This window comes from Hypanus sabinus, chromosome 2 (genome assembly GCF_030144855.1).
Source record: "Hypanus sabinus isolate sHypSab1 chromosome 2, sHypSab1.hap1, whole genome shotgun sequence".
Taxonomy (NCBI): Eukaryota; Metazoa; Chordata; class Chondrichthyes; order Myliobatiformes; family Dasyatidae; genus Hypanus; species Hypanus sabinus.
Genome location: NC_082707.1, coordinates 109,396,129 through 109,421,302, shown reverse-complemented (window position 1 = coordinate 109,421,302; position 25,174 = coordinate 109,396,129). Strand labels below are relative to the sequence as shown.

Genomic DNA, 25,174 nt, shown 5'->3' with positions numbered 1-25,174 from the left:
GAAATTTGGATGTAGGTAGTCCTAGGGTAACAAATGGGTTCCATTTTTACAGAGATCTGTAAGTTAATTTTACCTGTTGGAAAAAGCACAAAAATAAACATGCCTCCTTAGCACCCGGGACTGACAGAAAAGAACGTTTACTAAAACTAGAGGGTGATGAAATTGAATTTCTCTTTTCTCAGTCTCTGCTTGTCCTGAATGTTTTACAGCACATTTTGACTTTATTTTAAATTTCCAGCAATTGAGTTTTTTGATTGTTTTTTCTCTGATAATATCCAGTATTTCCAGTCTGCCCATGTAACCAAGTCACTCAATGCCAGAAGTGCTTGATAACTTGCTTCATCCTTTCCATAGGCTGTATGTCTTTCCTAAAGTGTGGTGCCCATAGTACTCCAGCCGTGGCTAAGCTAGTGTCTTACAGAAGTTCATGTCCTCGTTCTTAAACTTTAAGCCTTTTTTTTATATAGGATTTAATCACTTGCACAAGTTGACTGACCACTGAACAATATCTACCATTTTTGAATACTGCCCTCTAGTTTATATTGCTTCTTCTCATAATGCAACAGTTCACATTTCTGAGTATTAAATTTCAGCTACCATTTCCCTGTCCATTTTGTCTACCTGACACTATCTCCATGTAGTCTGTTACTATCCTACAATTGACTGAAAACTATGTATAATCTTTTGACTTAGAAGTTGTTTCCTAATATTTGCAAGTGTGGGCTATGAATGTAGTGGCCTGAATATTCACCCCTAGAGATACCTGTTCCTCTTGTCCAAAAAGCAGCCTTTCTCTACTATTCAGTTTCTTGTTACTTAGTTAGGAACTAAGTAATTTTTCAAAGAACTTCCTGAGCCCTTTGAAGGAGGCTGAAACAATTGTAAATATAAGAATGATTTGATTTTGCTGGAGATTCTGATTGTGGACTTAAGGAGGGGTAAGACGAAGGAACACATACCAATCTTCATAAAGGGATCAGAAGTGGAGAGAGTGAGCAGCTTCAAGTTCCTGGGTGTCACAATCTCTGAGGATCTAACCTGGTCCCAACACATTGATGTAGTCATAAAGAAGGCAAGACTGTGACTATTCTTAGGAGTCTGAAGTGCTTTGGCATGTCAACAAATACACTCAAAAACCTCTGTAGTTGTATCGTGGGGAGCATTCTGACAGGCTACATCACTGTCTGATATGGAGGGGCTACTGCACAGGACTGAAAGAAGCTACAGAAAGTTGTAAATCTAGCCAGCTCCATCTTGGGCACTAGCCTACAATGTACCCAGGATATCTTTAGGGAGCGGTGTCTCAGAAGGGCAACGTCCATTATTAAAGACCTCCAGCATCCAGGGCATGCCCTTTTCTCACTGTTCCCATCAGGTAAGAGATACAGAAGCCTGAAGATACACACTCAGCAATTCAGGAATAGCTTCTTCCCCTCTGCCATCCATCTGATTTCTGAATGGAATTTGAAGCTTTGGACACTACCTCAGTTTTTTAGTGTACAGTATTTCTATTTTTGCACATTTTTAATCATCCATTCACTATATGTAATTGATGTACTTGTTTATTTATTATTATGTTTTATTTTATTTATTATTTTTTTCTCTCTCTGCTAGATTATGTATTGCATTGAACTACTGCTGCTAAGTTAACAAATTTCACGTCACATGCCGGTGATAATAAACCTGATTTTGAGATACTGCAGAGACTCATCAGGATGTTGCTGAATTGGATCATTTGAGTTATGAGGAGGGGCAGGCTAGGCTGAGTTTGTTTCTCCTGGAGTGAATGAGGTTGAGAGATTATTTGATATATGCAATCAAAATAATTCATTTTGATTATACAGGACTGATACAGGAGATAGAGAAGCATTTTTTCCATGGTGAGGGTGGTCATTGCATTGTGGCTAATTTATTTTCACATGCAACTCCATTCTCCTGCCTTCTCTCCATAATCTTTGATGCCCTGACTAATCAGGAACCTATCAACCTCCACTTTAAATAAATTCAATGACTTGGCATCAATACCTACAAGGATTTTACATCTTCCGATCTCATGTCACTTCTCTCTAAGAATTTGATTTAATTTCTTTTACCATCTGAACCACCCCACTCTGTCTGCCTACCTGCCTTTCCTTTCAATATTGTGTTAATCCTTGGATGTTAAGCTCCCCACTATGATCTTCTTTCAGCCATGAAAGAAGATCATGAAATAATGTCCACTGCTTCATACCTGCCAATTTCTAAATGTACTACAAGATAATCTGCCTTATTCTGAATTCTGTGTGCATTCATTTATAGCATCTACAGTCCTGTTTTCATCACCCTTCTCGATTTTCCCTGTACATTACACTTCAATTCATCCCATTGACTGCAATTTTTCCCTATCATCTGCCTGTCCAACTGCCCTATCCTCAGCCCTATCACTTGGGTTCTCATCCCCCTACATAATTAGTTAAAACAGCTCTAGCAAACCTGCCTGCAGGGGTATTGGTTCCCCCCCACTACCACCACCTCGGCCTCACCACCTGTCCTTTTTGTACATATCATACCTTTCCTAGAAGGGATCCCAATGATCCAGAAATTTTGAGACCCTGCACTACTGCCTCAGCCACTGGTTCATGTGTATTATCATCCTATTCCTGCATGTGGTATTGAGAGTAATCCAGAGATTATTACCTTGGAGGATCTGTGCTTTACCTCTTCTGTAACTCACCATACTCACTGTGCAGGAGCTATTTCCCCTTTCTACCCAAGTCATTGGAGCCAATGTGCACCACGAGGTCTTCTGGCTGCTTACCCTCCCTCTTCAGAATATTCTGCAGCCACTCTTAAGACGTTCTGGACCCTAGCATCTGTGAGGCAACTCATTATCCTGCTGTCTCTTTCATGGTTTTGGAATCTCTTGTCAGTCCTAACTGTGGAGTCTCCTATCACTACTGCCACTGGTCTGGCTGCTGCTGCTGTAGCCTGATGAGTCATCCCACTCGGCAGTATCCAAAAGGGCATACTTGTTGCTGAGAGGAATGACCATAGTGGAACCCTTCACTGACTGCTTACTCTCCTTACTTCTCCTGGTGGTCACCCATCTACTATCCTCAGTAAAAGTTTCATCTGAGGTTTTCAGACTCCCAGGTGGATGATCCTGAGTACATCCAGCTCGAGTTCCTCAGAAGCTGAAGTTTGGTGCACTTCCTGTAAATGTAGTCATCAGGGCGACTATTAGTTATACTGAAATTTCATACCTCACAGGAGAATTCCATTACCTTAACCTGTCATCTTCCCTACACTACTTATACCTCTAACTTCTCAAGCCTAAGACTTCTCAAGTCCTCACCTGTGCTTGTTCTTTAGCCCATCACCCCTTCTGAGGTATAGGCCACCGACAGCAGCTCGCTAGAGTCCTCTGACCTGGTCCAGTCTTTCAACATCCTGCGTGTAGCTCGTCATATGTCTTCCAGGCAAATATCCTTCCTCTCCCAGGGTTGAGGTCTTTGGAGCTTTTGCTGGCATTTCTGTAGCACTGGATTTTTACAGGATGTGGTTACTAGCCCTAAATCAGCCTCTCTCCAAACCACAACTGTGGTGTGAGGACCAACTTTACCCTTCTTCAGTACTCCCTTGAACTTGCAAAATAGTGGTTACTGTTCCCAAAATATTCCCCTACTGACAATCCTACAACCAGCCCTGTTTCATTTCCTAAGAAAAGTTTGAGTACTGTCCCTACTCTAGTTGGACTCTACATATTGTCTCAATATATTTTCTTGGACACACTTAAGTTCTGCTTTATCTAAGCCCTTGTATTAGGGCAATTCCAGTCAATGTTGGGAATGTTAAAATTCTACGCTACTATAACAGTATACATGAGCTTTAGTTTCTAAAAGTGGTGTTCCCAGTGGACAGGAAGGTGAAGAAGACTTTTTGGCATGATGGCCTTTATCATTCAGGGCATTGAGTTATGTTGCAGTCATACAAGACATTAGTGGGGCTATATTTAGAATATTGTGCTCAGTTTTGTTTATCCTGTGGTAGGAAAGATACTATACCTCCAACATCATGGGCCAAAGGGCATGTACCTTGCTATAATGTTCTATTTTCTGAGTCGGAAAGAGTGCAGAGGAAATTGAAGAGGATGTTTCTTGGACTCAAGCGAATGAGTTATGGAAAGAGGTTGAGAAGTTTGGGACTTTATTCACTGGAGCATAGGAAAGCTAGGGTGGAATTTTATAGTTGTTTATCTTAAATTATGAGGGGTATAAGGTGAATGTGCAGACTTTTTCCCAGGATGGGGGAATCAAGAGTTAGAGAGCATAGGCTTATGATAAGAGGAGAGGTTTAATACGTCCAAGGGGCAACTTTTTTCCCCCAGAGATGATCAGTATATGGAATGAGCTCCCAGAAGTGATTGAGGCAGATACATAACATTTAAATTAGTGGCCGCCAACCAGTCGATCTTTGAGACTTTCCCAGTAGATCCCAAAAGAAAAAGAAAAATAAATACACACATATGCCTGATAAACCTTTTGATGCAGATATGTAGTAACTTCTACTTTGAAAAAGAACTACTCGACAACTTCATGCCCAAAAGGAACAACTTTATCCAGGACAGTAAAACGATATTCGCATACAGAAGTTCTCACTAATGCACACCGGGCAGAAAAGGCCGGAAGGAAAACCCTGCAACCCCGGAAACAGTCTCTCTTTACAAACAGTTTCTGTAGCGGGAGTTTTACAATATTACCATGATCCTAATTGGTTAATACTCATACTTTATAATGCTCACATTACAACCCTTCTCCCACTTTAAGTTCCAACATACCCTAAATGTACAAGAAATGGGAAACAAAAACAGTGGTGTCATTAGCCTGCGTACCCCTGAAACTTATACTAGTGTCTCAGTATGTTTACCAATACCAGGAAAGTTGAGGAGCTGAAATTGGGGTTGAATGCTAAGCAAACATGCTGCTCAGAGGATGTGGATCGACAGTGTCAAGGACTTGTCACTCTGTGAATATTTTTCATGACAGTTTGGATGTAATGCAAACAGCTCAGCTTGTTGTATTTGTCAGAATGGCTTTCCAGGGTTTTGCAAAAAAGGAGGGCTTCCTCACTCTTTTGGACTTAAAGGAGAGAACAAGAGGTGAGGATATTTACAATGAGTTTTTAAAAAATGTCTATGAAAATGACATCCCCATTCATAAACTGGTGGCAATTACTACTGATGGGGCCCCAGCAATGTGCGGTGTGCGCATTGGTTTTTATAGCACTGTGCCATGCCGTAATAACCCTGATTTTCCCGGCTTCCTGGATCACTCTGTGATTCATCAGCAGGCCTTGGCTGGGAAGATTTAAAAAAAAACAGCCTTATACAGTGGGCAGCAGTGTGAGGGCTTAAGGGCTTTGACTCAATGGGCTTAGGCGGAAGCGGGCGAGGCAAAGTACATTTAGATTTCAGTTTTTCCTGTTATTTGAGGAAAGGGGAATAATGAGAGTGTGGGTAGCTTGTTGTTCTTGGTGTCGGATGTCTTGGTCCTGGAGTCCCCTAGCCTCCCCGATGTCCACATCTGTGCCAGGTGTGCCAAGCTGCAGCTCGATGACCTTCGTCTGGTCAGGGAGAGTGAGGAGTTGATAGAGAGGAATTACAGGCAGGTGGTCACACCAGGGCCACGGGAGGCAGACAGTTGGGTCACGGTTAGGAGGGGGAAGGGGAAGAGTCAGGTACTAGAGAGTACCCCAGTGGCTTTACCCCTTGATAATAAGTACTGCTGTTTGAATACTGTTGGAGGGGACAGCCTGCCTGGGGGAAGCAACAGTGGCTGCGCTTCTGGCACAGAGTCTGGCCCTGTAGCTCAGAAGGGTAGGGAGAGGAAGAGGAAGACAGTAGTAATAGAAAACTCAATAGTTAGGGTGTCAGATAGGCGATTCTGTGGACGCAATCAGGATACCCGGGTGGTAGTTTGCCTCCCTGGTGCCAGGGTTCGGGATGTTTCTGAGATCGTGTCCAAGATATCCTGAAGTGGGAGGGTGAGGAGCCAGGGGTCGTGGTACATATTGGTACCAATGACATAGGTAGGAAAAGGGAAGAGGTCCTGAAAGGAGAATATAGGGAGTTAGGAAGGCAGTTGAGAAGAAGGACCGCAAAGGTAGTAATCTCGGGATTACTGTCTGTGCTATGCGACAGAGTAGGAATGGAATGAGGTGGAGGATAAATGCGTGACTGAAGGATTGGAGCGGGGGCAGGGATTCAAGTTTCTGGATTGTTGGGACCTCTTTTGGGGCAGGTGTGACCTGCACAAAAAGGAAGGGTTACACTTGAATCCCAGGGGGACCAGTATCCTGGCAGGAAGGTTTAATAGAGCTGTTAGGGAGGGTTTAATCTAATTTGGCAGGGTGATGGGAACTGGATGATGGAGCGGAGGAGAGGGAAAACAGAAATTGATCTAAGGTAGTGAGCAGTAGGGATGTCAGGAAGGACAGGCAGGTGATGGAGCAAATTTGCAGCCATTAGGATGAGTTGCAGTGCAATAAAGTTGCAGTGCAATCAATGCAAAAAGTACCAAATACTGGACTTAAGGTGTTATACTTAAATGCACACAGCATAAGGAATAAAGTGGATGATCTTGTTACAGATTGGCAGGTATTATATTGTGGTCATCACTGAGACGTGGCTAAAGGATGCATGTCTCTGGGAGCTGAACATCCAAGGATACATGGTGTATTGGAAGGATAGGCAGGTAGGTAGAGGGGGTGGCGTGGCTTTAATGGTAAGAAATGATATTAAATCATTAGAAAGAGTTGACATAGAATCGGAAGGTACAGAATCTTTATGGGTTGAGCTAAGAAATTGCAGGGGTAAAAGGACCCTGATGGCAGTTATCTACAGGCCTCCAAACAGCTGCAGAGATGTGGATTACAAATTACAACAGGAAATAGAAAAGGCTTGCCAGAAGGGCAATGTTATGATAATTGTGGGGGATTTTAACATGCGAGTGGATTGGGAAAATCAGGTCGGCACTGGATCTCGAGGGAGAATTTGTAGAATGTCTACGAGATGGCTTTTTAGAACAGCTTGTTGTTGAGCCCACTAGGGGATTGCCTGTACTGGATTGGGTATTGTGTAATGAACCAGAGGTGATTAGAGAGATGGAAGTGAAGGAATCCTCAGGAGGCAGTGATCACAACATGATTGAGTTCACTGTGAAATTTGAGAAAGAGAAGCCAAAATCCGATGTGTCAGTATTTCAGTGGAGTAAAGGAAATTACAGTGGCATGAGAGAGGAACTGGCCAAGGTTGACTGGAAAGGGACACTAGCGGGAAGGACAGCAGAGCAGCAGTGGCTGGAGTTTATGCAATAAGTGAGGAAGGTGCAAGACAGATACATTCCAAAGAAGAAGAAATTTTCGAATGGAAAAAGGATGTAACTGTGGCTGACAGGAGAAGTCAAAGCCAAAGTAATAACAAAGTAGAGGGCATACAAGGAAGCAAAAATTAGTGGGAAGACAGAGGATTGGGAAGTTTTTAAAAGCTTACAAAAGGAAACTAAGAAGGTCATTAAGAGGGAAAAGATGAACTATGAAAGGAAGCTAGCAAATAATATCAAAGAGGATACTAAAAGCTTTTTCAAGTATATAAAGAGTAAAAGACAGGTGAGAGTAGATATGGGACCGAAAATGATGCTGCAGAAATTGTAATGGGAGATAAGGAGATAGCAGAGGAACTGAATGAGTATTTTGCATCAGTTTTCACTGAGGAATACACCAGCAATACACACATTCAGGTGTGTCAGGGAAGAGAAATGTGCGCAGTCACAATTATGACAGAGAAAGTACTCAGAAAGCTGAATAGTCTAAGGGTAGATAAATCTCCTGGACCAGGTAGAATACACCCTCGTGTTCTGAAGGAAGTAGCAGTGGAGATTGCAGAGGCACTAGCAATGATCTTTCGAAAGTCGATAGATCCTGGCCTGGTTCCGGCGGACTGGAAGATTGTAAATGTCACTCCGCTATTTAAGAAGGGGGCAAGGAAGCAAATAGAAAATTATAGATCTGTTAGCTTGACATCAGTGGTCGGGAAGTTGTTGGAGTCGATCATCAAGGATGAGGTTACGGAGTACCTGGAGGCATATGACAAGATAGGCAGAACTCAGCATGGTTTCCTTAAAGGAAAATCCTGCCTGACAAACCTTGTGCAATTTTTTGAGGAAATTACAAGTAGGCTAGACAAGGGAGACGCAGTGGATGTTGTGTATTTGGATTTTCAGAAGGCCTTTGACAAGGTGCCGCACATGAGGCTGCTAAACAAGGTAAGAGCACATGGAATTATGGGAAAGTTACGTGGATAGAGCGTTGGTTGATTGGTAGGAATCAGAGAGTGGGAATAAAGGGATCCCATTCTGGTTGGCTGCCGGTTACCAGTGGTGTTCCACAGGGGTCCATGTTGGGGCCGTTTCCTTTTACATTGTATATCAACAATTTGGATTATGGAATAGATGGCTTTGTGGCTAAGTTTGCTGATGATACAAAGATAGGTGGAGGGGCCAGTAGAGCTGAGGAAACAGTCTGCAGGGAGACTTGGATAGAATGGGCAAAGAAGTGGCAAATGAATTACAATGTCAAAAAGTGTACGGTCATGCACTTTGGCAGAAGAATTAAGCAGGCAGACTATTATTTAAATGGGGAGAGAATTCAGTTCTGAGATGCAACGGGACTTGGGAGTCCTCGTGCAGGATACCCTTAAGGTTAACCTCCAGGTTGAGTCGGTGGTGAAGAAGGCAAATGCAATGTTGGCATTCATTTCTAGAGGAATAGAGTATAGGAACAGGGATATGATGTTGAGGCTCTATAAGGCACTGGTAAGACCTCACTTGGAATACTGTGTGCAGTTTTGGGCTCCTTATTTAAGAAAGGATGTGCTGACATTGGAGAGGGTTCAGAGAAGATTCACTAGAATGATTCCAGGAATGAGAGGGTTAGCATATGAGGAACGTTTAACCGCTCTTGGACTGTACTCCTTGGAGTTTAGAAGAATGAGGGGGTACCTCATAGTGTTACAAACCCCATAACTGGGTGTCTTAACAGCAAAGATAGAAGTGTCCGTTGGAGTCTGGTGATAGTATTTTCAACAGTATTTATTAGTAAAAATACACAAAAATAATAATCAATAAGATATAAGCTCTATCGTTGTCTAGGGGATAATGAATTGTCAGATGGAAATATAAAGTTCAGTTCAGTTCATGCAGGCTGCGGTAGTTGCTGGTTGCTGTGTTGCAATTGTTGGAGAGAGAGAGAGCGAGAGAACAGTAACAGCTATTGACTTGCCAACTTTCTGTTACGATTTTGATCCGTCGATGCATTGTTATTGTGGCCATTCATGTATGACCCCTCTGTCCTTTAGCTAGACCGTTCTTCCGTGGTGGACTTGTCACCCAGGCAAGGGTGGACACACACACAAGCCCCCACCGGTCTTGCTACAAAAAAACACTGTGAGCTAAAATTTACCGACCCTCCGTTCGGTTTCCAGTCTCCCACCCTGTCTCGTGGGGGTTCTGATGCTCACTAGCATTTCTCCTGGTGCGTCTGAGGGGTGTTACCCCAGACCCCACTTTTATCCCTACTCACGGGGTCTCAGGTGTCAGTCAGGTTGAGATGATGTAACCCATCAAACCAGCCCACTCTAGTTGTCCCCTGAGGGGTTTCAATGAATAGAACAGTACCAAGTACACAAACTTTCTCCAAAAGACAATAGTAGTAATCAATGGTTCCACTCTCTTTTGTTGGTAGTAGACATTCCACTTTGTGTATCTCTGAGCTGTCTGTCTCTCATTAATTTTCATGAGCTGTTATCAATAACAACTGCCCTGGCAGCTGTCCTGTGTCTCTCTCATTTCCTTGATAACAGCATCGAAATAGTAGTGATTTGCGATTCTCCAAGGGGGGGGGGCATTGGCGATTTTATACCCTTTTGCCCATCAGAGTTGTTCATACTTTGTAACAATAGAAACATTTTGAATGTTGAAAGGCATGGACAGAGTGGATGTGGCAAAGTTGTTTCCCATGGTGGGGGAGTCCAGTACGAGAGGACCTGGGTTGCGGATTGCAGGGAGCCCATTCAGAACGGAGATATGAAAGAATTTTTTTTAGCCAGAGGGTGGTGAATCTGTGGAATTTGTTGCCACGGTTGGCAGTGGAGGCCAAGTCTTTGGGTGTATTTAAGGCAGAGATTGATAGGTATCTAAGTAGTCAGGGCATCAAAGGTTATGGTGAGAAGGCGGGGGAATGGGACTAAAGGGGAGATTGGATCAACTAATGATGAAATGGCGAAGCAGACTTGATGGGCCGAATGGCCGACTTCTGCTCCTTTGTCTTGTGGGAAGGTCATGGACTTTTCTCATGTAATGATACTAGTGGTCAAACTAATAAAACTTGAATAAGCGCTTATTCAAGGTGTTACTGGATGAGCTTGATGCCGCTATGGCCTGTTTGATATGCTAGTTACAGTGTTTTCTTGGTTAAATTAATTTGAAAGTTTGATAAAAGCATTTTATGTAATTAAAATACAATTAGCCCAAATAAAGAGCCTCAAGTTGGAAGTACAATCTGAGCTGTTTTTTCTCTAAACAATTTAGTAGGTCGATCTTGCCTTTCACTAAGCCGAGGTAGGGGATCTTGGGTTTAAAAAGGTTGGTGACCACTAATTTAAATGATACTGTTGATGTTTCGGGCTGAGACTCTTCATCAGAATGACCTGAAATGTCAACTTTATTCATTTTCGTAGTTGTTGCCTGAGCTGCTGAGTTCCTCCAGCATTTTGTGTGTGTTGCTTTGGATTTCCAGCATCTGCAGAATCTTGTGTAACAGATGAGAATCTTGGTTGGCATGGACTAATTGGGCTGAAGGGCCTTTTTCTATATCTTATAATTATTACACTTGTACCTTGCTGTAATTTGCATACACATCTGTTCTAGTTCCCACTTATTGTTACCAGCAATTGAGCAATTACCAGGCCTACAGAAAAACAACCCCAGCAAAACAATTACCCCTTTTATTGCAAAGCTCTATCTTTAGGGCCTATTGATCGCTCTAGGATACCCTTTTTAAGGACTGCTGTTATGTTCTCTCTAGTCAGTAGTGCAACTTCGTCTCTTGTATTCCCCTGTTGGTTTTTTGTGCAACATCTATACCAACGTGTATTAAAGCTGCTAGTCCCACCCTTCAAGCATATTTTTGTAGTTGAATAACATCATAATTCCATGTGTACAGGAGCCATGTATCTATAACCCTTACCCAACAGGCTGTCTAGGGAAAAAAGGAGATCCAGCCACTCACCAACCCACCTCCCGTACAAGCAGGTGCTGTGAGAATCGAGTTTTATGCCTCGCGCCCGCCAACAGTATCAAACCCACAACAAATACCGTTATGACATATACTTTAAAGAGTTTACTAAAATTAAAAGAGTAGTAGGCAATACAATATATATACACAAGGAAAAAAACAAAAGGCGCCAACTTATCAAAGTTCAGTCTGTTTAGTGCACTCGTTGGAGCTCAATCAACGAACCATTCGACCCCTCGTCGCTTGCCTCCGACCTCCACGTCTTCGCACTTAGGACCAAGCCCGGTGGTCTTCCGAGCAGTGCAGCGCACGTCCACCTTCCTCGACGTCTTCCTCCTGCACTCTCCTCCCACCAAAAAAAACCCGCGAAAACCCCTCCCCCAAGTTCCCAGCAGCACAAGACACAATAACATTCCCCATTGATTAACAAATGAATACATTTACCATATCAGCCATTCTAAAGTGAAACAATGGCGAGAGAAACACTTATCCGACAAAGAAGCATTCCTACTTGTAACAAACCAAAGAGGCCATTTTGAGTAACATACACAGGACATTGTACATTTCTATTTTTTGTCTGTCTGTATTTTGTGTTTATTATGGGTTATGGTAATTTGTCATGTGAGTGGGGGCAGGGTAGAAGCAAATGAGTATTGGTCTTGGTGATTTTTGTCTGCCATGTCCAACGATGACAGGAGACTTGAGTAGGAGGGTTTTTAAAAATCAATAATTTGTTGTACTGGGGCAGTTCCAGTCCCTTAACCTTAGAAGTCTGGCTCCAGTGGTACGAGCAAGCCTCACAAACTGGGATTTTCCTTGGTTGCAGTGGATGACCATGACATCTTTTGTGCCTTGTCATGCCCTTTGCTCTCTATGCAGTACCGTCTTGCTGGCTGTTGGATCTCACTATAGATCTCATCTGCCAAGTCTACTGGGGCTGACTTCACATGCTAGGAATGGCAAATCCTATTTCACTGGGGAATAAGGCCACTGTCTACCCTCACCTGGAGTAGCGTGTCTGCCAAAGCAGTATACCGGGTTGCAACCACTGTTGCATGCAAGTAGCTATGTGGAGCCTCAGCTGATAGCTGAGTGTCCATTGGGGGCCAGAGGTGACTGAGCTGTCCTGCAATGGACATGACAAGCCCCTGGACACCCCACAAACCCTATATCTTTAATTTGGTTATGTTAGCTTTGTTTATTTTGCTTGTTTCACTATTACTATGCTACTTTTGTTAGTTTATCATTATTCAAGATCATTTGTCTTTGCTGGATTTGTAATAATAGATCAAACGTATTTTTTTTCAACTTGCAACTCAATTATTTGGAAGCGTGTCAATACAGTTGAGTCCCTTGCTCAATCTTTGAGTGGTTTTGGTTTGTTTTTCAAGTAACCACTGCAATGTGCTAAGTTCATTTGACTTGCTTTTGCATTAAAGTTAACACAGTTAAGCCCACCAGCCTTGTCTTGCTGCATAATTACTGGACTTGCTTGGTTTGTCTTCTACATTTTTCTCTCCACATGTTGCACTGCTACTATACTTTTCACCACTGCCCACTACCCCCACCCCAAGTCCATTGATTTTCTTAATATCTAAATATCTGCATATCTCTTTCCTAAATGTACTCGGTTTACTGCCGTCCTCTAGTCGTGAATTCCAAAGACTCAGACTATGAGTGTATTCCCCTGAATGGCTAACCACTTACTTTGAGTCTGCAACTTCTCATTCAAGACTATCCAAGTTGAGGAACATCATATAGAGAAATAGATAGATATGTGTGTGTGTTCTCTCTCTCCCCCCCACCCCCATAGGAAGTAAATGCAGATATTCTCAGGAAATAAGAAAAATCTAGACAAATAACTTGAATCACCAAGGCATAGAAGACGGACATAATGTGTGTAAATGGGATTGATGTAGTTGAGTTGTATTGACGTGGTGTGTCTGTTTCTTTGTGTAGACCTTTGGAATCTCTAGGTGTTGAAAATTTGTTCTTTCATCTGAACTATTGACATTATCTGTGAATGGGCAAATCCCTCAACTAACCTTGTGACAGCACATTGACCAGGAAACTGTCCATTTATTCTGACAGTTTGGTCTTTTCATTAATCCTGTTTAATATGTTATTCCTGATTCTTTTGGTTTTTTCATGGAGCATTTTTTCATTGTTAGGATCTTGAATAGAATTATAAAGAGTTGGAAGAACTTTGGGTATTTGAAAAGATAGGAACTACTTGGTATATGAGAGGATAAATATGGAAGTGACTTGAGTGTCTTGAATGACTCAAAATAAGTGGTTGGCCATTCATGGGACAGAGCTGAAGATATTTCAAGAGAAAGATCTATGGATATTTGGTTATTAAGGAAATTAAGCAACACAAAGGTAAAAGTGGCACTGAGGTAAAAGTTCAGACTTAGCTTACTGAATGGTATCACAGCAAAATGGCCTAATCCTTTTATATTTTTATGTAATTAATTCAATGTTCTTTTATCCCTATCAAAATAATAATAACCTTTGTTTTGACCTCTTTTTTAAAATTGTTGGTTGCCAAGTCTATTAGATTCAGAGGTAAAACTGATCATTCTACTTCTGGGTTTAGGATTCTGGTGTTTTAAAATCCAAAGTTATCAACTTGTTTTCAGAATTGTTGTAAGTTTTTATTTGGTAGGATTGACCATTCATTCTTGGAAGAGCAAAAGAGTCTTTATTTTGCACATCAGCAGATAGATAATGGATCTAGTGGATATAAAACATAGAAACATGGAAAACCTACAGCACAATACAGGCCCTTCGACCCACAAAGTTGCGCCAAACATGTCCCTACCTTAGAAATTACTAGGGGGACTTCCGGTAAGATGGCGATTGTTTAGTTGCTCCAAACTTTTGCTCCGTCATTCTTCCTATCTTTGCACTATATGTCTCCCTTCTTAAACCTTAGTTAGGTTTCTTATTAGTTCTCTTTTACCTGCCTGCGAACACATCTATCTTATAATGGCTACCAAAAGTACTAAAACCGGGAAAAAGGAAACTTCTTCGGCTTTGCCGGCTGACATTCTCGCTGTTTTGGAACAACATCGACAAGATATTTTAATGGACTTTAGAAATGAATTTAGAACTTCTTTCAACCAGCTGGATTCCAAATTGGATCAGATCAATGCTAGAGTGGATGAACATGCTGAACATTTGTCTCGTATTGACTCAACTTCTGATGATTTAAAATGCCGTGTTCATTATCTTGAAACTCTCTGCTCTAACCTAGAGGAGAAGAATAGTAAACTTTTTTCCAAAATGATGGATCTTGAAAACCGGAGCAGACGTTGCAATCTACGAATTCTTGGTTTGCCAGAGGCCACCGACCAGGGCTCTCCCATTGAATTTTTTTCCGATTTTCTCTGTGAGATTTTTGGGAAAGAATTTCATCAGACTCCACCTGAGCTTGAAAGGGCTCACAGGATGCATGTTCCCCTTGCAACTCTGGGTTCCCGTCCATGGCCGGTAATTTTGTGCTTTCATCAATACCAGGTGAAAAACCGTTTGATTATGGAGGCACGCCGCGGAGGTACTTTTGCTTTTCAAAATACGGTCATTCGTTTTGTGGAGGATTTTGCCCCCCAGGTTCTGAAGATGCGTGCTGAGTTTAAAGGTGTAATGAAAGTGCTTTTTGTTCGCGGATTCAGACCCTCTCTCCGAAATCCAGCCGATCTTCGAATTATGCTTACTATTGGAGATCATAAGTGGTTTAAATCAGTGAAGGAGGCTGAGGCATTTGTTGGAAGTTCTCCGGCAACCCCGTCTTCTTCGGAACCAGCCTGACCTTCTAAAATGGTTGATAAGTACTTCTCAAAGTAAAACTACTTTTTCCGAACTCAGACTTTACTTGAGTAATTCAGACATTATCTATTGAAACTCTAAGGGCTGCAGTCAATCTCTCCCTGGACTTGGTGCGTTTTCTCTAAATAGATAATCTAAGTTTAATGTTTCCCTGCAGTCTGTAGAGATCTACAATTGACTTTAACTTGTTTTGGAGGTTTGGAGTTTTAATTGAAGGCCTCCCTGTTGGTTGATTCATAGTTTAAGTTTTGCTTTTTTTCCTGTAAATGGTTGATAAGTACTCTCTTTGAATTTATAATTTCCCCCTTTTCTCCCTCCTTTTTTTTTTCTTTTAATCTTTTATAATTTTTCGCGGGTAGGTTAGTTTTAGTTTTCTTCTGATTTTCTTTGTATTAAGTTCTATACTTCTGTTGAAGTTGTTCCTATTTGTAATTCTGTTTTCTAGTACATAAATTAGTTATTATTTGCTATAGTATTTCTACGGAACTTTTGCTAACGACACAGAACTGGAAGTCATACTTGGGTTAATTTTTTTGGTAGAGCTAGCTGCTTTTTTAGGTAGCCGTCTAGCGAGAGTGGGGTGGATTCTCCAGTTCCAACACTATTCACTGTTTCTTTTGTTTTCCTTTGTTATTCAGGACATGTCTCTGTTTTGATTCTACGGATTTATGTTTACATTTTTGCGCCCAGACTGTTAATGTACTGCTTGATCTTTTATATGCCTGGTTAATACATTTAAATACATTAATACATTTAAACTTGTGAGCTGGAATGTAAAGGGATTGAATCATCCTGTTAAAAGAAGGAAGGTCTTCTCACATATTAAACAACTCAAAACTGACATTGCTTTCCTTTAAGAAACTCATATTCATAGTTTTGATAATTCTCAGCTTTTGTCAAAGTGGGCGGGTCAGCATTTTCATTCATCCTTTGCCGCCAAAGCTAGGGGGGGTCTCCATCCTTATTAACTCAAATATTCCTTTTGAACGCCATAATAAGATATCTGATACAAATGGCCGTTTTATTATTGTTTCTGGTAAATTATACAAAAGTTGTACTAGCAAACCTGTATGCTCCCAATTTTGATGATGTTATTTTTTTTGAATGTTTTTTCTCCTCACTACCAGATTTAAACTCATACTCTCTTATACTGGGTGGTGATTTCAATTGTTGGTTAGATCCTAATTTGGATCGATCATCCTCTGTTACTAGACTACCTACTAAATCTGCCTTAGCTATTCAATCTTCTCTCTCTAATTATGGTATCTCTGATATATGGCGTTTCCTTCTTCCTACTGAGAGAGATTATTCTTTTTTTTTCACATGTTCACCATACTTTTACTAGAATTGACTACTTTTTACTCGATAATCAACTTATTCCATTTGTCTATTCTTGAGATTATCAGAGTATACTGATTTCTGACCATGCCCCAATTACTCTGTCTTTAAATCTTCCTGGTCTCCCTCAGAGGAATAAACACTGGCGGTTTGACTCGACTTTATTTATCGGATGATGATTTTCTAAAATTTATTAAGGATCAGATAACCTTTTATTTTAACACCAATACATTATCTGAAATGTCATCCCAGATTGTCTGGGATGCCATGAAAGCATATTTGAGGGGTCAAATAATCTCCTATACAGCAAATCTTAATAGAAAGTCCTGTGCAGATTGATTAGACCTCATTAATCAGATTAAAGAATTGGATCAACTGTATGCTCAAACTAAGAATCTGAACTATACGAGAAGCGTGTAGAACTTCAAACTAAATTTAATCTTCTGTCTACTCAACCTGTCGAACGCCAACTTCTTGAAAATAAGAGTCGCTTTTATATTCATGGTGACAAATCTGGTAAATTTCTAGCCAATCAGCTGAGGCGTTCCAAAGCCAAACAACATATTACAAAGATCCGGAAGGAGAATGGAGACTTTACATCATATCACTTAGAAATCAATGACACATTTAAAATTTTTTATTCTCGACTTTATCTCTGAATGAGAATATCTCTGTTGATCATTTTTTAAAATAATCTGAATATTCCTTCACTTTCATCTGATTTTAAAGCTAAACTTAATGCGCCTATATCATCAGAAGAAATATCTTTTGCAATTTCTGCATTGTCTTCAGGGAAATCTCCTGGACCTGATGGGTTCCCCGTAGAATTTTATAAATCAGTCTCTTCACTTCTTTCTCCTCAGTTATTCTCAGTATTATCTGATTCGTTTAATTATGTTAAATTGCCACCCTCTTTTAATGAGGCATCTATTATTCTTTTATTAAAAAAGGGTAAAGACCCAACAGAGTGTTCCTCGTATAGGCAGATTTCTTTGCTTAATGTTGATGTTAAAATCTTGGCCAAAGTTTTGGCTTCTAGATTGGAAACTGTTATTCTCTCTATTATTTCTGAGGATCAAACTGGTTTTATTAAAAACCATTTTCCTTTTTTTAAACATTTGGCGTTTATTTAACATTTTATATTCACCTCCAACTGGGATTCCTGAATGTGTTATTTCCCTCAATGCGGAGAAAGCATTTGATCGTATAGAGTGGAACTACCTTTTTGCAGTTTTAGAAAAATTTGACCTCGGTCAAAGTTTTATCTTTTGGATCAAATTGCTGTATCTGTGTCCTACTGCCTTTGTTTTGACTAATTTTCAGAAATCCCAGTTATTTAACCTCAAACGCGGCACCCATCAGGGATGCCCTTTAAGTCCCTTTCTCGTTGATTTGGCTATAGAACCTTTGGCAATAGCATTTCGAAATTGTCCTGAATTGACTGGGATTTGGAGAGGGGGTGTTGAGCATAAAGTTTCTCTTTATGCTGATGACTTATTACTTTTTCTTTCAAATCCGTCTTCATCCTTACCTCCAATGTTTTCACTTCTTGATCAGTTTAGCCAGATCTCTGGCTATAAACTTAATTTACATAAGAGTGAACTTTTCCCAATTAATAAAGAAGCACAAGAATTAACATTCTGTGATCTCCCTTTTAAAGTAGTTCATAATCAATTTACTTATCTTGGGATTACAGTCACAAGGAAGTTTAAAGATCTTTTTCGTGAAAATTTTGCCAATCTTTCATATACTATAAAACAGTGTCTGTTACAATGGTCACCTCTATCTATGTCTTTGGTAGGTCGTATTAATGTTGTCAAAATGTATGTTCTCCCTAAAATTTATATTTATTTCAATCAATCCCAATTTTTATTCCTAAATCTTTTTTTGATTCCTTAGACTCTATCATTTTCTCATATCTGTGGAAGAATAAGCGCTCTAGAATTAATAAAGTTTATCTCCAAAAATCTAAAAAAGAGGGTGGCTTGGCTTTACCTAACTTTCGTTTATATTATTGGGCAGCCAACATACGATGTGCTACCTTTTGGTCTTTTTTCCATGGCCTACCCAAATGCCCTAAATGGGTGGCAATGGAGTTGAGTTCCACTAAAGATTTATCTATTTCTGCACTTCTTGGCTCTGTACTCCCTAGTAGTTTGTCTAGATTAATAGTTAATTCTCTTGTTAGACATACTTTGTGTATATGGGCTCAGTTTAGGAAATGTTATGGTTTTCATGGTTTTTCCTTTTCTAGCCCTATCTTGCATAATCACCTTTTTTTACCTACTACGTATGATTCAGCATTCCATGATTGGTATAGGAAGGGCATTAGACATTTTGAAGATCTTTTTATTGATAATCGCTTCGCATCTTTTCAACAGCTCTCTGTTAAGTTCAATCTGCCCAATGCTCATTTTTTTATTAATCCTTTAATTCCTAACTTCCCTGAAATGCCCAAGAAAAATGTTATGGATTTATTTCTTTCTATTAATCCACTAGGTAAAGGTTTAATATAATTTATTTGTGATAAATTAGCAGCCTTACGACGTGCCCCTGTGGATAAAATTAAAATGGCTTGGGAGCATGGTTTAAATACCTCCTGGAGTCAGCGGGAGACGCTCATGGAGTGAGTACTGTTTTGGATTCGCTCCACAACCTTTACTTTTTTTTTTAACCTTTGATCACCCTTATTCAGCTTATTTTTACCTATACCAAAAGTTTCTTTGTTATTTTTTTTGAACTTACTGTTAAGAGTTTGTCGTGAATTTTTGAAGATATGCAAACAGAAATGTCTCTCAGGTCTAAAGGACAAGAACCTGGACGCAATCCGAACGGTAACGGAAAGAAGCAGGCTCCGCCACAACACACTCAATTGACTTATGAATTGTTTATGGAGGTTTTGGACAAAAAATTTGATGAACTACAGCAATTTTTTAAACAAGATATAAAGGCTTTTCAAGATTACATAGTTAAGACGGATTCAGTAATTAACCAGCAGCAAGCTCTTAACGCTTCTCTGCAAGAAGATGCTTGGAAACGAGATTTGACTATTGAAAAACTGCAACAGGATTTAATTTCGACCATTAAACTGATGGAAGCACTTAAAGCCAAGAGTGACGATTTTGAGAATCGGTCCAGAAGACAGAACCTACGTATACTTGGTCTTCCAGACGGCATAGAAAAAGATGACCCTTCGAAATATTTTACTCACTTATTAAAAGAAGCGTTCCCGTCGATTTTCCCTCCTTTATTGGATCGAGCTCATAGAATTCGGCGTCGATCACCGAGTGCTACAGATAAACCTTCGGCTGTAATTGTCCGGTTTCACTATGTACACGACAAAGAACAACTTATTCGTGCAGCTCGTCGGGCAGGAATGGTTAAATTTCAAGAATACTACTTCCGTTTGGTTGAAGACTTTAGTCCGGATCTTTTAAAAAAAAGGCTTCTTTTCAAACCGTTGATGGCTGAATGTTATGAGAAAAATCTGAAACCTGCGCTTCTATACCCTGCGAAGCTTCGAATTTCTCCGCTGAATGTCCCTCGTCAGGTTTTTCTTTCAACTTCAGAAGCGAGAAGTTATCTGGAGAAGAACTCCCCTACTGCTACAGACACCAGTCTCTAATAAATGAACGATTCTGATCGTGTAAGATGGTTCTCGATTTCTTAAACCAGAATTAACCTCTGGTTATTGGTGTAGGTTCATCCTACACTTTATACTTAAGTTAAAGTGTGTTTTCGTCATATCACTTGCTTTGTCTTATATACTTTAACCATTATACTATATTCTTGTCTATTAACTTTGTTCCTTCAGAGGTATATTTTTAACCCTTTGAAGGTGAATTCTTTTTGATTAATTTGGTTTTTTGAAAAAGATTATTGGTTTTGTTTAAGATGGCATTTTTTTTCTTTCGTCTTCTTCCTACAATGCATCGCTTATCATAGCTTAAATATTTTTTGTTTTGTTTGGGCTAGAGCCTGATTTATAAGTTTTTAGTGACTATATTCTTATTTTTTACAACTAACTATATTTAGAAATATGGTTTTTAGTATAGCGATTTTAATTTTTAATGTTGGGGTGTTTTTTTTTATATATATGCTTTATATACGGAGTAGTCTTCCGCTGACATAGGGGTAGAATTAGTCTCATTTTTTCCTTTTTCAAGCCATATTTTGGCTTTTTCTCTTTTTCTTGGGGGGCGGGGGGGATGGTCTGTTTTCTAATTTTTTTTTCATCAGTTTGTGTTAGTTTTTTCATCTGTGCTGTTTTTGAACTTAAAATATGCCTGTGTTGTCGTCACTTCCGGGTCCTCTCTTTACTTTTGTTCCTCTTCCAGGTGCATGAGTTTACAAGTTGGTTAACCCTTTCTATTCCAAAGGGTTGATTTTAGAATTATGGCTCAGACCATTAATTTTGTGTCTTGGAATACTAATGGTTTAAATCATCCAATTAAACGAAAGAAGATTTTCAAAGTATTCCAAAGACTTAATGCTCATATCATTTTTGTACAAGAAATTCGTGTGAGGAAGGAGGACAAATCTTGTTTTTTTAGGTTTTGGTGGGGTCAACAGTATCATGCAAATTCGAACGCTAAAGTAAAAGGAGTTTCAAGTTTTTATTGACTCCTCTATTCCATTTGTTCAACATGATATCTTTTCGGATCCGAATGGTAGATTTTTGTTAATTATGGGTTTACTTTGTAATAAAAAGGTTGCTTTGGTTAATATTTATGCTCCAAATGTGGATTGTCCTGACTTTTTTAAGTCCTTATTTACTTCTTTACCCAATCTAAATGAATATAAGTTAATAATGGGTGGTGACTTTAATTGTTGTTTAAATCCTTTGATGGATAAATCGTTATCTATTCAGACTTTACCTAAGAAGTCGGCCGCTTGTATTAACTCTTTTTTTGACTGATAATGGAGTTTTTGATGTTTGGAGATTTCGGCATCCTAACGACAAAGAGTTTTCTTTTTTCTCACATGTTTATCACTCTTATTCGAGAATTGATTATTTTTTTGTAGACTCTTGTTTTATTCCATCGGTAATCAGTTGTAATTATGATATTATAGCTATCTCTGACCATGCTCCATCAATACTTTCTATGAAATTTACAGATACAGTTTCTAATGCCAGACAATGGCGATTTGACTCTACCTTATTGCAGGACTCGGACTTTTTAAAATTTATGAAGGAGCAGATCGATTTCTTCTTTTCAACTAATTCCACAGATGATATCTTCTACACTTTGGGACACTTTTAAAGCATATATACGTGGACAGATTATATCTTACTCCGTTGGTTTGAGAAAACGTACTAAGAAGGAAACTCTTTTATTGGTCGATAAAATTAAAGAGATTGATAAGAAATATTCGATTACTCCTAGTAAGGAGCTTTACAAACAAAGGGTTGAACTTCAAATGGAACATAATTTATTACTTACATCCTCGATTGAAAATCAATTAATGAAAACCAGATCTGATTTTTATATACATAGTGATTGTAGGGTTCTCGCTCGGGTGTAATGGAAATGCCGAATTAAACGCTGAGATAAACCGTAGTCAATGAGAATAAGGTCGCAGTAAGATTAACCATTTACTGTTCACTCTTCACATTAACATATGGTGAAAACTGTTGATAAAACAATACAAGATTGATACAGTATTTGTTCCCTTCTTGATATCATATTTACATTGTAAATACTTGTAAAAGTAAACTACAACTACATTACATTAAAGTGCAGCATACAGCCTATGCCATGGACCGCTCTAAATACACTTCAATGCAAACTATCCGAAACTCTTTAACTAACGAAAACATAAACATTATCGACCGTCGTTACTTTTAACAGGATCGGCGTTAACATTTTAATTCAACATATCGATTATCTATTAACTTACAGCGTTGCTCTCACTGTGATTTCTAATGCTTGCATACAACTTCTTGCTCGGGTCTGCCTCGTGCGAGCCCCTGCCCTTGCATTGATCCCAAACTGGTATTTTCCCACAAGACGCGGCGAAACCGGATGTGACGTCATCACATGCTGATATATTTTACAGGCAATGAATATACTTTAAACAATTCTAATTCTAACTAGAAAATACTAACAAATGAATTACTAAACGAAAATATTATAAACTAAATAACTGCCATAAAGGCAACACACTCCCTGCTTGACCTTCGTAAGGTCACAATGAACAGAATACAAAACTTAGTCTCTAAATCAGTCATTAGGTAGAAGTAGAATGACTTCTGTAACTAGCCTTTGGTAAATTTTCACATTGCCTTGGTCGGCAGTCTTCAACTCGATCTTCCTGACATGTCCATCCCCACTAGGGAATGTAGCAGTGATTCTGGCCATTGGCCAGCTGTTGCGGGCGATTTGCTTGTCCCTGAGCAGGACTAAGATTCCTGCAGGGTTCTGTCCACTTTTGTCTGTTGCAACAAAGGTAGATATTCCTGTCTCCAGCGAGACCAGAACCGATTTGCCAGAACTTGGACTTGTCTCCATTGCTTTGTGTACAAATCCTTGTCTGAGAAGTCTCCTGGTGGAGGGGGAGCTCCTGCCTTCTGCGTAAGGAGCATTGATGGCGAGAGTATGAAGGGGTTTTCTGGGTCAGAAGACACAGGTAGGAGTGGTTGTGCGTTTATAATGGCTGTGACCTCTGCCATTAGGGTGCACAGTACCTCGTAGGTCAATCGGGTGCATTGCTACATCTCAGGTTTCCCTTTCAGGGGTTTTTGTAAGAGCGTGGACCGCTTGACTGCCTGCCCTTTGTTGTTTGGCAAGCACTGGCGTGGTTCTCTGAAAGGCAATGGGGCGACCCCATTATTTGCTTCATCTCTGAAGACCTTGGTGTCCTTTGTTTTTAAGAAAGTGGCATCTTGAGCTGATTGAGCAAGTTTATTACCATGCTCAGTTTGAACGAAGACTGACTGACCCAGCGTCTCGTCAGTTAATTTACGTTTGTCAAAGCCTCGTCGTGCTTCCTTAATACATGGGACACGTGTGGGGTTGGAAAATTAAATGGCTGCCACTCTCTAGCACATTGGTCTTGAGTGTGCTAACCGTCGGTTTGTGTACATTGCCAGGGCACACCTCTCCTATCACCACCCAGCCCAGATCCAGGCGTTGCGCAAAGGGGGCGTCGTGTGGTCCATTGACCTGCTGCCTAACCTTGGGCACCCGGATAACATCTCTTCCTTATAGCAGGAGTATTTCTGCTTTTGGATCCAGTTCTGGGATGTGTTTGGCGATGTGGCAGAGATGTGGCTGGTGTAGCACCGCACTTGGCGTCGGGATCTCAGTGTGGTTATTCAAGATTTCATTGCACTCTAAGAGCGGAGGGAGTCAGATGACGACTTTACCATCCAGGGACTCGAGCTGGAAGCCTTCTGCCTTCCTTCCATGAGTTTCCACGTTGCCTGAGCAAGTTCTAAGGTAGTATGGGTACTGCTCACTCCCAATGTTGAACAATTTAATGAACTCTGGACTGACTAGTGAGCGATTGCTCTGATTATCCAGAATTACATAGGCTTTGATGGCCTTGTCTTTGGCTCCTTTAGGGTACACCTTAGTGAGGCAAATCTTTGAACAAGAACAGCTTGACTGAGCTTGACCGCAAACTTCTGTACAGCTCAAGCTGACAACTGTTGTCCTGGAGTGAGCCTCTCCCTCCCCGCCGTCCTGTTGTGGGGGTGACGGTTGTCGGTTTGCGGTGACAGGCCGGGATGCATGGCCCCAACATGATTAGTGCTATCACATTCCGGACACTTCACAGCGATCGTACACTCTCTGGCGAGGTGAGAGGTTGAGGAACAGCATTTAAAACATATTCTTTTCTCCTTGAGAAGTGCCATCCTCTCTTCAAGGGGTTTTTCCCTAAACGTTCTGCATCTTTTGAGGGGGTGAGGTTTGTTATGCAATGGACAATACTTGCTAGGGTTGTTGTTAGTTGTAAAGGCTTCAGTCTTGAGCACTGAGACGGGTTTATTGATGTTGAAAGTATTTGAAGAGGATCTACCTGGCTTGGTGAAAATTGTACTGCTTCCTGGACCCATGAGGCTAGGGTCATTTCGCTTCTTCGCCTCCTTGCACACAAACCTAGCGAGGTGCTTAAAGGGAGGAAATCGACCATCATGGTCTTCCTTGTACTCTGAGGCAACAGACAGCCACCTGTCCTGCAGCCCAAATGGAAGTTTGTCCATGATTTGTCTAATCCCGGATGGAGTATCTAGGTATACTCGACCAGCTGAGTAGCCATCTTCTTTGGCGCCTTGGATCTCCATGAGTAAATCTCCGAGTTCTCTTAACTTAATGTGATCTTTGGCTGACACCTTAGGAAAGTTTTCCAGACGTCGATATAGCGCCGCTTCGATAATTTCGGGGGCCCCATAGCCCTCCCAAAGTCTCTCCCATGCTTTGCTTAAGGCTAGCTCGGGTTTGTTGCTGTACACTGAACGTATGCGTCTCACCTGTTCGCATGATTCTTTTCCCAGCCATTTCGCCATAAGATCCAACTCTTGGGTTGCTCTGAGCTGGACTCCGTTGATAGCATTGTTGAATGTGGAGTACCATGCATGGTAATTTTCAGGTTTATCGTTAAACTGGTACAGTCCCGAAGTGACGAGATCCCGTCGTGCTAAATACTGCATCATGGGATCAACTGTAAGTGG

General features: G+C 40.5%; 1 protein-coding gene across 2 annotated transcripts in view; it reads left to right on the top strand.

Moving 5' to 3' along the window:
* Positions 1 to 25,174, top strand: part of cdan1 (codanin 1) — a 243,647-nt gene that overhangs the window by 134,692 nt on the left and 83,781 nt on the right. The window lies entirely within an intron of this gene.